Source organism: Solanum pennellii, chromosome 12 (genome assembly GCF_001406875.1).
Source record: "Solanum pennellii chromosome 12, SPENNV200".
In the NCBI taxonomy this organism is placed as follows: Eukaryota; Viridiplantae; Streptophyta; class Magnoliopsida; order Solanales; family Solanaceae; genus Solanum; species Solanum pennellii.
Genome location: NC_028648.1, coordinates 61,165,002 through 61,180,091, shown reverse-complemented (window position 1 = coordinate 61,180,091; position 15,090 = coordinate 61,165,002). Strand labels below are relative to the sequence as shown.

Sequence of the window (15,090 nt, the reverse complement as noted above, 5' to 3'; positions counted from 1 at the left end):
AAAGAATCCGGAAGGGTCTTCCGCAGTTTAGTGAAACATGAATTTATATAAGGGTCAACAATATAATTTTGTTGTTGTTACAAATTTATTTCTCCTTCTATAAGTTTTCGTTAGAGTATTAAATTAATGATAACGAAGTGGTGAACATTTGACCTCAGACAAGTAGAATGTCTCTTAAAAAATTATTTATGTTGTTGCATTGTACATTTTTAAACGATCTCAACTTATATATAACTAATATTGATTATCGAAAATTTTCACATAAATATATTCACACACGGAGTTATTCTAACCATAAAATTATAAGATTCTATATTTTTCATGTACAAAAAAATAAATAGAAAAAGTGATGTTTAATCGCTACATAAAAACATCACTCAATTTTAACAAGACAATTATATCATCAAACATATAATATGATAAGTTATGTAAAAGATAAAAATAATTATATTATCAAAATATCTTTAATCATTAATTATCTATTTACAGTTCTTGAGTTATGTGATAATGTCAAGTCATTTAGTTTCTGTAGAAATGTTCTAAGAACCTACAACAATTTACTTTTACTTCTTTATAAAAGCTATTATTAAAAAGGTTAGAAATATAACTTATGCCCGCGCGAAGCGCGGGTAAATTTCCTAGTTTTTATATAATTGAAAATTACTTAAATTTTAAAACATTTGAACGAAGTAATTATTTTGAAATTTATTAATAATTTTAAAATATTTTAATAATATTTACAATAATTTTATAAAGTAAACATACTTAATTATATAATTTTCATGCAAAGTCGACTAAAATTATAAATTTAAAATAAGTTTTAAAAATATGTATTTAATCGAATAGCAATCCTAAAAATGGTAAAAGGTCAGTCAAAATTGGGCGTCAACAAATTGAAGCAAAATATTTTATATAGCTACAATATTTTATTTCAAATAATTTATTGTGGCTAAAAGGTTAATATTGCCACAATAATATTTATCGCATAGCAAAAAGATATGATCAACTATAAAATTTTATCAAAGTAATAAAGTTATAGCTACCTTAGACAATTACTGCCAGAATTATTAATAATCATAGAAAAAATAATGAATTAGCTTCAGCAATTTGATATTTGTGGCTCAGAAATTAATGAATTTATAGATAGATATGGTGTTCAAAATTTCGTGTCTATTAATACGTAATAGCTATGATTTTTGAATTCATAGCTTAAATTTTATAGCTATAGATATATTATTGTAGAAATCTCACGTAACTATGGAAATCGAGGATGCATTGATGAAAATAATGTTGAGTCACAAGCTCCTCATATAGGAGAAGAGTCATATTCTAGTTATACTATGAATCCTACTACAACACAATTGTTTACATGAGTAGTATTGTATTATAACTCAAATACCTTATCCTTGTTGACTCCTACGATATACAGTAGCTTAGTCGTACATAACTTAGGATTTAGTAGTCTAGTCCTAGTATGACTCCAACTCTAACTTGTTAGCCTGCTTCAATGAATCTGCCCCTTTAACATGTTCATCGGTCTACTATTCCTTCGACATGTTCCATCAGTCTTCAAGTTTCCTACAACACTTCCCCTCTAGCTAGTGATTGGAGGAACTGTAGCTCCTAACTTGCTGCGAAATCAAAGAAAACCTGCTTTGTTAAGACTTTGGTATGAATATCAACTAGTTGACCTTAAACTTCACAAACTAAGTAAGAAGTTGTCTCATGGCCACTTTCTCATGAAAAAAATGATAGTCCATTAATAAATGTTTGTATCTAGCATGCATAACTAGAATAATCGTCATGTACAAGGCACTCATGTTATAATAACAATACAACGTAGGAATAGATCGAAGGAACACTCCAAGGTCATGAAGAAGATACAAAATCCAAGTCATTTCTACGGTAATGGAGGCTAGTGCTCTATACTCAGCTTCAGCACTCGATCGGGCTACTATAGTCTATTTCTTGGAGGTCCAAAAAATACAATTTGCACCTAGGTAGATGTTATAGCCTGTAATTGATCTCCTAATAGTGGTACAACCTCCCCAATCAGAATCTGAGTAGCCATACCACATATAAGGTGATTGAGAAATAATTCTTAAGCCAAAGTGTAGAGTACCTTTAATGTACTTGAAAATCCTTTTTACCCCTTCAATATGTTCAATGTTTGGACTTTGCAGAAACTGGCTTGCTAAATTTATAGCATGACTGATATCAGGTTTTGTGAGGGTCAAATACTGAAGGCTCCCTACTATCATTTTGTACAAAGAGGCATCTACAAGACTTCCTACAGCTTCATGGAAACTATGCTTTTGAGCCACAGGAATGGCTACCGCCTTTGCCAAAGTCATCTATGTCTTGGCCAATAGTTCAGCAACATATTATACCTCAGAAAGAAATGTAAAGGGTCAAGATCTTTCATATCAAACATCTTCCCAAGTTGTAGAACCAACTCTGAGACACGAGATGAATTACTTCATTGACAATAATATCATCCACATATAACAAGAAAAATTTTTTGCCTTTATGAGTTTGCATGTTCCTTTGACATGTTCCATCAGCATATTGTTCCTTCGACATGTTCCATCAGTTTTCAAGTTTCCTTCAACAATTTTGTTGTAGGGAAGTTACTTTTTTTATATGAGGAAGTTGTATTTATATAATTCAATCTTCACACAGCTAAAATATTATTATCTAATTAGAAATATTTTTTAAAATAAGTTTTAAATTTATTTTTCCAACAAAAAAATTTAATTTTAACTTGGAGGAAAGTTTTGGAAAATGTTTTCCTTAAATTTTGAAGGGAAGTCATTTTCCTTAATTTTGAGGAAAATGAGTTGATTTGCGAAATATTTTTCAAAACTTTTAACCCAACCAAACATGAAAAATTGAAAAATATTTTTCGAAAAATGTTTTCCTTCAAACCAAACACATGATAATTGTTTACTAGAACCATGTCGAAGGTGCTTATATAAAAGGGCACTTAATGATATGAATTGTACATTTTTTAATATGAGGAAGATGTATTTATGGATGTATTTGTAATTTTATATAATTCAATCTTTAGATAATTAAAATACTATAGAAGGTCAAGATGGTAATTCAATTGTTAAGATTAGAGCTTTCCACCTTAAAATTTATTCATATAAAACTATTAACACTAGAAGGAGCTTTTCCATCTTTTCCCTCATGAAAATATAATCATCATCAACAGCATACCTAGTGAAATCCCACTTAGTAGAGTATGAAGAATGTGGAGAGTAAGCAAATCTTACCACTATTTCGTGGAGATAAAGAGGTTGTTTATGAAATGGAGGAATCAAAACCTCATAAAGAGAATCAATTTCGATAATCTATGCTTTGTAGAGAAGCACTTAGATAGGGATTTCAAAGATACTAAGATAAATAGCAAGATGCACTTGTCAACAATCATCAAAATTATAAGGAGAATGACCTAAGACGCTCTAATGAAGACTTAGTACACATTGGAAACATGGATTACTTTATTAATCCAAGATTTAAGCTCACATATTAACTTAAAAGTTAAAACACACACAAAAAAAAGCTTTCAAATGATTCCCTTTAATGCAACAACTATATACGTAAAAGGGGTTGTAGATATACAAAATATAAGCTGAAAAAACGAAGTTTTTAATAATCAAGTGACAATCTTGGAAAAGTTCTACTCCTACTACATACGCATTAATCCCAAATAGTTTCAGTAGATCATAACAACAACAACAACAACAAAGATACCCAGTAAAATATCGCAAACTGGGATAAAGTATAAACATATCTTACCCCCAACTTGTTGATAAACAACTCTGCATAAATAAAGCACGCCAAATAGTTTGAATAAGGAATTCGCATATGGAAAAAATAACAATAACGAAATAATGTGAAACAAACAACTAAATAGATGGGGTAGACCATAGGAGTACTAAATCCTCTCTGCTATATTTCATTCCAAAACTAAATACAACAAATGAGAAAATGAAATTATACATATCCTTCGACATGTTCCATCAGTATATTGTTCCTTCGACATGTTCCATCAGTTTTCAAGTTTCAGGGAAATTACATTTTTTATATGAGAAAGTTGTTTTTTTATAATTCAATCTTCATATAGCTAAAATATTATTTTTTAAAGAAGTTCAAAATTAATAAATACAAAAAAAAAATAACTTGGAGGAAAGTTTTGGAAAATGTTTTCCTTAATTTTTGAAGGGAAGTCATTTTCATTAATTTTGAGGATAATGAGTTGATTTGCAAAATATTTTTCAAAACTTTTAACCCAACCAAACATGAGAAAATTGAAAAACATTTTACGTAAAAAGTTTTCCTTCATACCAAACACATGATAATTGATTACTAGAACCATGTCGGAGGTGCTTATATAAAAGGGTACTTAATGATGTCAATTGTACAAAATATAATGTAAGCAAAAAAAATTGATCTCTATGGTAATTTTTTTGAGGATTAGAAATACATGAATCTTGTAGCACCTTATTTGTGCATTTTCACTCATTCCCTAAGTCTTTTATGCTCAATTTCGTCATTTTCTTTCTTTATTTATTTTTGTTTTCTTACGGTGCAAGAAAAGTGTATGATGAGGTTGAAGAGGAAGCGATGAAAGATGATTATCTATGCTTATCGTATTCTTTAAGCTTATGTTCTCAATGGCATATATATGCTTATCGTATTCTTTAAGCTTATGTTGTTTCAGTTTTAGTTTGAAAATTTCATTAAAATTTGAGTTTTGATTTTGTTCTAATCGCACCGAATTCAAATTTAGGTATCCAATTTTTGCTATATATGGATTAATGCTTCTTATTATTCGTATCTTTTGTCATTCCTCTTTACATAGTACTTTGCTTTGAATTGTCTACATTTATACATTTGTGAAAATATGTTTTATTTGAGCTAAGTGTCTTTTGGAAACTCGCTCATGAGTTATTTAAATTATAGTATTATTTATGTTATTAATTTTAGTGTTAAATTCACGAAATATTTTGCAAGGACTTTAGTTTCTATATTTAGAAAATTCACTTTAAGTTTGATCATTTCCTGCTACAGTTCATCTAATTAAATTAGAAAATTACGACTCTCTTAGCTTCTCATATCATATGTATATTTGATCAAAGATAACTGCTTCTTATAAATGTATGGCTGAGTTTATCCAATAGTTTGAATTTTCTTTACATCATTTCATCTTTTTGAATAAAAATTTGAAATATGCACCAACTTATATGTTCGGTCCGTGTTGGCACGGGCCATACCGATCTATTAAATTAATAAAACAAAGTTCATCTTCTTCATATAATTAGAAAAAGTTGTTTCCTCGATTTAGAATGAATTCCCAGCAAAAAATAGAATGACTTGATCAAACAAGAATGAATCATAGTCGGTCCTAAAAGAGGGAACAAAAAAATTGAGTTAACACAAATATAATTTGGTCTACAATAAATAATGAATATCAAATTATTATATCAAATAATATTAACAATAATAGTACGTAAACTGATATATTCGTGTATGATTTTACCATTTCGTTGTATTGCTAACATATAACATCTTCTTACATGAACATGATCAAGAAGATAGATTTACGATAAAGCGAGAAGAAATATTTTTCCACAGACTCGACATGCAATTAAATTAGTATAAGTTACCGTTATATTTTTCGTAACCAAACTAAATCATATATTAATTAAAGTGGGAAGAGCCTATCTTCAGAGTTGGATTACCACTATTCCCTTCCAAACAATCAAAGTTAAATTAAGGAATGATGCACAAGTACCCCCTCAACCTATGCCCGAAATCTCATAGACAGACTTATACTATACTAAGGTCTTATTACCCCCCTGAACTTATTTTATAAGTAAGTTTCTACCTTTTTTTAGCCTACGTAGTTTGCTTACCGCTTCCTTTCATGTTGATCAAAATAATACCTTTACCTTTTACATCAACTAAGGCTCCATTCCCATTCTCACTTCAGTAATGATGTCATTATTAATTGAGAGGAAAATATTTTCATCTCCAGTCATGTGATTACTATAGCCATTATCGACATACCTATTCATTGCTTTTTATTGAAGCATCAGATTTAGAAGCAAAGAAAAGGTTTTCTTCCTTTTCTTCCTCCTGTTTTTCACAAAAATTTGCTTGCTCTCGTTTCTTGTGCTAGCAATCCTTTTCAACGTGGCCAAAGTTTTTACAAATTTTACATTGGGGTTTGCCTTTGTGCCAACATTTTTCTGCATTGTGATTATTCTTTTTGCAAACTTTACAAAAAAACTAGAGTTTTTTTCACCTTTTTCTTCAACCTTTTGGGAAGAACCAACATGATTCTGCTTCTTTTTTGGCTTGTAGTTCTTCTTTTGTTGATTTTTTGAGAAATTTTGAGAATTCTCATTTTTTTTTAGACTGGAAAGTCGTCTCTTTGGGTTGATCTTCACGAAAAAATCTTCGCTTCTCGTATGCACCAAATGATCCAACTAGCTCTTTGATGGAAAGCTTAGAAAGATCTTTCGTCTCCTCATTGATAGCAATAATGTACTCGTACTTTTCTGTAACACCAATAAGAATATTTTTCACAACTTGTTGGTCAGAAATTGTATCACCATGATTTCTCATTTCATTAACAATATCCACGACTCTTGTGCAATATTCATCAATTTTTTTTCAGATTCTATCATCTTCAAATTTTGAAACTCTCTTCTAAGAGTTTGAAGATTTATAGTGCGTACCTTTTCGTCACCATACACCTCAATTTCAAGTGTATCCCAAGATTCCTTTTGCAGTCTCACAAGTAGCTATTTTTGCAAGATATGCTCTTGAGACTCCCATTTGGATTTTGTTCAAGGATTTTGCATCTTGACGATACTTAGCCTCAAGATTTTTCAACTCTGCTGCTGTAAGATCACCATCATTGTCTGGCTCTTCAAATCCATTTGCAACAATAGTCCAAAAACCTTCAGCTTCAATTTTCATTCTTATCTTCCAGTATTGAAAATGAATTCCATCAAAAAATGGAGTAAGAACAATTGAAGGAAATAACAATTTGTAGGAAATATGGAAAGGAAATAGCATCTTTAGAGAATGCTCAAGTTTATCATAGGCTACTTAAGACCACTTGAGATGATTACAATTATCAACTACATCACTACTTATACTACTCAAAATAGAAAACAAAAAGTCTTGCACAAATAACTAAATACATGTATCACAATTTACTAGATACATGTATTACGAAATTCTAAAGATACTTCTTGCAAAACTAAGAGACTATTTAGAAAGACTAAACATTAGAGACCTGCAGCTTTCTTCCTACTCCACAAAATTTAGCATAGAAAATACATACATACAACAAATAGATGTACAAATCCAACACATAATTCACAACTCTATCCTGTGATGTCATCAACTTCCTCACCACATTCCGCATAGTGGATGAATTCACCATCTGTCTGTTACCAAGAAACCAGTCATTGATTGATCAGAGTGCTTAAGCCAAGCAACTATAGGCACTCCCATAGTGATACTCTTAATGAGAGAATTCCGTCCACAATGACACATCACTCTTGAACTCATCCACAAATATTTAGAAACTAAAACATAAATGAACCAAGGAACACTACATATGAAATGCATCAAATCACTACAAAATTATGAGGATACCTTTTTTGACACTGGACCATATTTTCTACGTGTGCATCAGTTCCCAAAAGTGTAAAATTATATGAGCAAGTTTATAACAACTTAAAAACTACAATGAGTCCAAACTAAAAAATATACATAAATCTTAACTATAGACCAAAACAATGTAAGATCAAATAGAATTAATGTAAACTGATTTTCCATAAATACTCACTCAACGAATGGCATGACTTGTGGACAAGTGAGTACCATATATCGATGTGCTTGACGTTTCAAGTATTAACGCATACTCTGCACTACATCTTCTAGTGATGTAGGTTCAGGTTTTAAGCTTCCAGATCACGTTTAGATTGGTTCCAGATCTTCATTTCAATAGTTAAAGTGGTGAGTCCTCATTCTTCGAGGACAAAGTGACATAATTATTTCCCTTCGTTTTTAATTTTTAGTTTCAGACTAGCTGGGGCATGTCCTAGCGTTTCTAGTCAGTTAGGCTTATTTCAGACATAGCTAGATTTAGGTTTATTTCATTTGATCTTGACTTTAAGTTGTTTTAAAACTCTCAGTTTTCTTATATATTCAGTTTTAGAATGGGTATTCCCAATTACTTTCAGTTTTCATTAAAGCTGACGCTCAGGATTATTTCATTTCAATTATCATAGTATGCTTATGTATACCAACAAAGTTAGCTTGGGATCACTTGTAATCTTAGGGCGGGTGCGCGTCTCGATGGTAGCTCAACATCATAACTATGCTACCAGTGAACAAATCCAACATAACTTTTTATTTCACTTTGGTTAGATTGTTACCCTGTTAAGGAAGTTTTACTTAAACTAATGATTCAAAGTTCATCTTCCTCATATAAAAAAAAAAGTTGATTTGCCTTTAATTTAGAATGAATCGCCATCAAAAATTTGAAGGGAGAAACACCCTGGATAGGAGCGTTTTCCTTGAAAGAAAGTTTTTAAACAAACTGAAAATTCAATGTAAGGTGGTGATTTTCTGATTGAACTAAAATGAATCATAGACAGTCCTAAAGAGGTAACAAAAGAATTGACTTAACACAAATTTAAATTTGTCAGAAAAAATAATGAATATCAAATAATAATACTATATCAACTAACATATTCATTCATGATTTTAAAACATTTCGTGGTATTGTTAAAATATAACATTGTCTTTCATAAACTTGATCAAAATGATAAAGTAGTGTGCGATACTACATAAAGAGATATTTGCCACACACTTTTACATGCAATTAAATTAGTATTAGTATATATTATTTTTTCTCTTAAGTAACATGAATCATATATTAATTCAATTTAGTTAAGAGAAACATAACGATGATTTACACTAATTTAATTGCATTGAGTGTGTAGCAAATTATTTCCTCTTGTTGACACTACTCTATCATTTCGATAAAGTTCACGGAAGAGAAGGTTATATGCTAGCAATACAAGGGAAAGGTAAAATTACACATCAACATATTAGTTTTTATATTATTACTATATAATAATCATTATTTATTTTCCAACCAATTCAATTATATTTGTGTTAAGTCGGGTTCTTTTCTTTACCTCCTTTAGGACCAAACTATGATTCATTCTTGTTCGTTCAAAAAATCACGATCTTTATAGGAGAAAAGAGAAACTTTGAATTTTTAGAGGAGGTACTGACAAAGCTCAACTATCATTATGAACTTAATTATAACTCTTATAAGCAAAAGAGTTCATTGTTTATCTTGGACAAAATAACATAAGACTAATTGTCATCTTTGAACATAGAGTTAAAGGAACAAAATGCTAAAGAAGTAGTTGCTAAATTTTGCAGGAATAGTATTAGTTTCATAACTATACTACCAGTGAACAACTCCTACATAACTCCTTTTTCACTCTTGTTAGATAGCTGCCCTGGTAAGGAAGTTTTACTTTAACTAATAATTCAAAGTCCATCTTCCTCGTATAAAAAATGTTAATGTTGCATCGATTTAGAATGAATCACCATATAAAAATAGAATGGAGAAATACCCTAGATTGAATCGTTTTCCCTTGTAAGTTTTGAACAAACTAAAAATTCAAAATTATTAAGATTGTGATTTTCTGATCGAACAAAAATGAACCATAGTCGATCCTAAAGAGTTACCAAAAAAATTGACTTAACCCAAATATAAATTTGTCGACGAATAAATAATGAATATCAAATAATAATACTATATAAACTAACATATTCATGCATTATTTTTTAGCATTTCGTAGTATTGTTAGCACATAACATTTTCTTCCATAAACTTGATCAAAATGATAGAGTAGTGGTAAAGCGTAAAGAAATATTTTGTCACACCTTTGGCATGCAATTAAATTAGTATAAGTATATGTTATTTTCCTCTTAATTAAGTTAAATCATATATCAATTCAACATAGTTAAGAGAAACATAACGGTAATTTATACTAATTCAATTGCATGTTGAGTGTGTGACAAAATATTTCCTCATGCTGCACCAATATTTCATCATTTCGATCAAGTTCATAAAACAAAAGGTCTATGCTAGCAATACAAGAAAATGGTAAAATCATATATGAACATATTAGTATATATATTCTTACTATTTGATATAATAATTAAGATATTCATTATTTATTTTTCAACCAATTTATATTTGTGTTAAGTCGGATTTTTTCAGTTACCTCTTTTAGGACCGACTATGATTCATTCTTGTTTGATCACAAAATCACCATCTTGATAGGAAAAAGAGGAACTTTAAATTTTTAGTTTGTTTGAAATACTTCCTTACAAGAGAAAACGCTTCTATCTAGAGTGTTTTTCCTTAAAGTTTGGGTGACACTTCATTCTAAATCTAGATCAGTTATCTCTCCCTTTCTTTTCATCCTTGCTATGGAAGGCCTTATTAAGATGCTCCAAAAAGCATGTCACAATTTCACATCTGTTGTATGCGGATGATACTGTGTTTTTTGTCGGGTAGATAGATCACTAGTTATTAAGCTAAACTTGATTTTGCACATCTTTGAAGTTGTTGCTGGACTATACACAAATATGTCACGAAGCACTGTCTATTCAGTAAACTTGGGAGAGCTGACCGAAATCATGTGCTGCAACAACTTATCTTAGGCTGCCTTTAGGTGCGAATTTAAAGGCTAATGATATATGATTGGGAATAATTGAGAAATTTGAAAAAATACCCGCAACATGGAAAATGCAATATCTTTCTTTTGGAGGAAGAGTTATATTGATTAATAGTGTAATGGATAACATCCCTACATATAATATGTCCCTTTTAACCTATTCCAGCAAAAGTTCTCGAAAAGCTCGATAGCATGAGAAGAAATTTTCTATGCGAAGGAAACCGCAAGGATCATAAGCTTCACTAGGTTAAATGGGCAAAAGTGACACAACTGAAATCTCTAGGAGGTTTGGGTATTAAAGATCTTGCAGCTCACAAATAAAAGCATGATGATGAAATGGTTATGGAGGTACGGAACTGAAGACATTGGATTGTGGAAAGAGGTGATCAAATCTAAACATGGTCAGCTTACTCACTGGTCCATAAATGTCTCAACAGATGCATATGGAGTTGGTCTATGGAAAAGCATCGGTAAACTTTGGCCAGATTTTGCAGGGAACGTCACATTTAGAGTTGCCAATGGATCTCACATCAAATTTTGGAAGGACATATGGTTGGGAGACACAACTTTGGGTGAGGAATTTCAAGATTTCCACCTCATTGCAACTGAATCAAATTATACCATAGCATCCAACAGATCAGATAAAATTCAGGATAAAAGGTTCAGGAGAAACCTAAATGACTGGGAACTTAATGATCCCTAGTGCTATCTTTTGGTGTCAATATTTTAGGTTTTATTGACAGAGAGGAACAAAAGATGTTTTGATGGAATTTAAACTTCTAGAGATCTATGGCGAGGCAGATGTCTAGTTAGCCTTTTTAGTTGGTCCAAATTGACCCTGACAACTAATTTAGAACTCTTCTTAGATTTTGTTAGCTCTGTAGCTTCGAACGAGGCTACAAATCCTTTTTTTTGTGAAAGAAAAATCAGTCATGTGACAAAGGATAGATTTTGGAGACAAAATTGAGTTACAAGGCGTCCAAGAAGAAATATAAATGTAACGACATGTCCCATCATTATGGTCTCGTTGGAGGTAGTGACCAACCTCAACTACATTATGAAGTTAATTACTTGGAACATTAGAGGCCCATGCAACACACGTACTCAAAAATGAACTCATATAACGCACGTGTTAAAAAACTGGAAAGTCTTATAAGCAAAAAGAGTTTATTGCTTATCTTGGACAAAATAACATACGGCTTATTGTCTTCTTTGAATCTAGAGTTAAGGAACATAATGCAAAAGAAGTAGTTGCTAAATTTCGTAGGAAATAGTAATGGTGTCATAACTATACTATCAGTGAACAACTCTAATAAAACTTTTGATTTCACTCTGAATAGATCGCTACCCTGGTAAGGAAGTTTTACTTTAAACTAATAATTAAAAGTTCATCTTCCTCATATAAAAAAGTTGATTTGCCTCAAAGATAGAAGGGAGAAACACCCTAGATAGGAGTGATTTCCCTTGTAAGAGAGTTTTTAAACAAACTAAAAATTCAAGCAGAAAATCACCATTTTTATAGGAGAAAGAGGAACTTTGAATTTTTAATTTGTTTAAAAACTCCCTTACAAGAGCAAGCGCTCCTATCTAGGGTGTTTCACTCTTTTTATTTTTAGTGACAATTCATTCTAAATCTAGCTTAACTACATTTTTAATATGAGGAAGATGTATTTATGGATGTATTATAATTTTATATAATTCAATCTATAGATAATTAAAATATTATCATTTAATTAAATTCTTAATATAGTAGATGAGCAAGATGGTAGTTCAATTTTTAAGATTAGAGCTTTCCAGCTTAAAATTTATTCATATAAAACTGCCAAACTAGAAGGAGCTTTTCCATCTTTTCCCTCGTAAAAATATAATCATCATCAACAACAACCTAATGGAATCTCACTTAGTAGAGTATGAAGAATGTAGAGAGTATGCGAATCTTACCACTATTTCATGAAAATTAAGAGGTTGTGTACGAAAAACCTTCGGCTCAAGGACATCAATCCAACTAAAAAAAAGAAGGAAACTCTGAATTAAAACATAGCCGAGATGGAAGATGAAAGTGAAAGATAAATTTAGAAATTTTGGAGACAAAATTGAGTGACAAGCTAAGGTGTCCAAGAAGAACTATACCCAAGTGTTAGCCTTTGAAGTATGCATAGGTATATCTTAGAGTTTCATGATAGATCAAAGCATCATATTTGGTTCCAAAAGTCGGGTTGGTTCATTCAATCCCACAAAAATCTCTCAAACTTTTGTGCTGATTTCTATCCATATCGCATTTAGAGGAATTAAAACCTCATAAAGAGAACCAGTTTCGATAAATCTATACTTTGTAGAGAATCACATAGATAGGGAACTCAAAGATACTCAGATAAATAGCAAAATGCACTTGTCAACAATCATCAAAATTTTAAGTAGAATCACCTAAGATGTTGTAATGAATCGACTTAGTACACATTGGAAACATGGATTACTTTATTAATCCAAAAGGAGCTGTAGCTATACAAAATATAATCTGAAAAAACGAAATTTTTAATAATCAAGTGACTATCTTGGAAAAAGTTCTACTCCTACTATATACACATTAATCCCAAATACTTTGGGTATACCATAATAATAATAACAACAACAACGATACCCAGTAAAATCTCACAAGCTGGGATAAAGTATAAACATATCTGACCCCCGACTTGTTGCTAAACAACTCAGCATAAATAAAGCATGCCAAATAGTTTGAAAAAGGAATACACATATAGGAAAAATAACAATAACGAAATGATGTGTAACAAACAACTGAATAGATGGGGTAGACCATAGGAGTACTAAATCCTCTCCGCTATGTTTCATTCCAATACTAAATACAACAAATAACAAAATGAAATCATTCATACAACAAATATTTTTCAAGAATTACCATGTGTGGTTTGCGATGCTTACTTGGTGAAGACATGGAGACTGACCGTTTCTCCCTCGCTCGTCTGAGAACAACAGAAGACTCCTACACAAGTTATGGAGAGATTAATTATTACCATATATATAAGCATTATTTCTTCAAGAGTTGCATTAATTAGAGGACATTTGTCTTGTCTGTCAGATGCTAGTAAGGCCCTGGAATAACCTAATAAGTACTGAGGCGGGCTGGAAATGCAAATTGCATTTAGGTTTAGTATGAAAATGTATGATTTACAGGTTAGGGTTTCTAAATTCACTTGTGCTTAATAGATTTTGTGCTCTTTATTTGAAAAAAGATCACCACAAGAACAAACAAGCAACAATAGAGAAATCACAGCCTAGACTAGTTTTCTAAGAATCAACAAGATGGAGCTACCCAAATAACTCAGAATATCTTAAAATCCAGAAGTATATAAGAAAAAGTTGAAATTAACAAAAGAAACTTACCTGGACGGATTTGTTAAAGATCTGTCTCAAAACGTCGAAATGCTCGACGGAGTATGTTGTCCGTCCTCGTCGCAAAAGAGGAGAATCGTCGAATTGCTACTGGTCGGAGCTGGCTTTCGCAGATGCTCGCCTGAGATTGAGATGAGGCAGCGTCTGGTTGCTATTGCTGGCGTTGGCTCGTTGCTGCTGGTCGCTGTTCTTCGCCGCAGCCTGCTGCCTGGTGGTCCTGCAAAGAGAGAGAAAAAAAAACAAGGAGAAGAGGAGGGAGGAGAGATCTGAGAGGGAAGGAGAAAAGGGGGAAGGGGAGGCGCCGCCTGGCGCATCTCGCCGGAGTTTCGCTGCCCTCTCTCACTAATCGCCGCTGGTCGGAGCTGCGTGGCAGCTCGCTGGAGAGGAGTAGAGGAAGAGAAGAGCGAAAGGGAAGGCAGGGAGGAGGAGAGAATAAGAAGACTAGGGTTTAGGTTTAGATTTTTTGATTGTTAAAATAGGGAAAAGAAGAATTTCAACCATTGATTTCATAAGAGATGAAGGGCTAGGATTTTTGAATAAATTGGAGTGACTACAATTGAAATAAATTGGAATAAAAGACTAACTTTTAAATAATATTGAAAAGAATTTAGGAATTGTTATTTGATTAAAATACTACATATAATAAAGTATCATATATTTATATTAAAGAGAACCTTAGGACTGTCTATGTGGCGACACCACAAGCAAGGATTCTCTTTAATTTATTTTATTTCCAAAACTAGGTTTCCTCTTTCATGAAAAGTTTTGACTTTTATGAAATGTTGAAACTTTTATCATGAAAAGGTTCGACTTTTACGAAATGTTGTTCCCTTTCTGAAAGGTTGTAACTTTTCTAAAGAATTGTGCCATTTCCGATAAGACA

The 15,090-nt window shown here is 31.6% G+C and overlaps 1 pseudogene; it reads right to left on the bottom strand.

Annotated features, from left to right (window-relative positions):
- Window positions 1-6,108: 6,108 nt before the first annotated feature.
- Window positions 6,109-14,677, bottom strand: LOC107006464 (annotated as a pseudogene).
- Window positions 14,678-15,090: the final 413 nt, after the last annotated feature.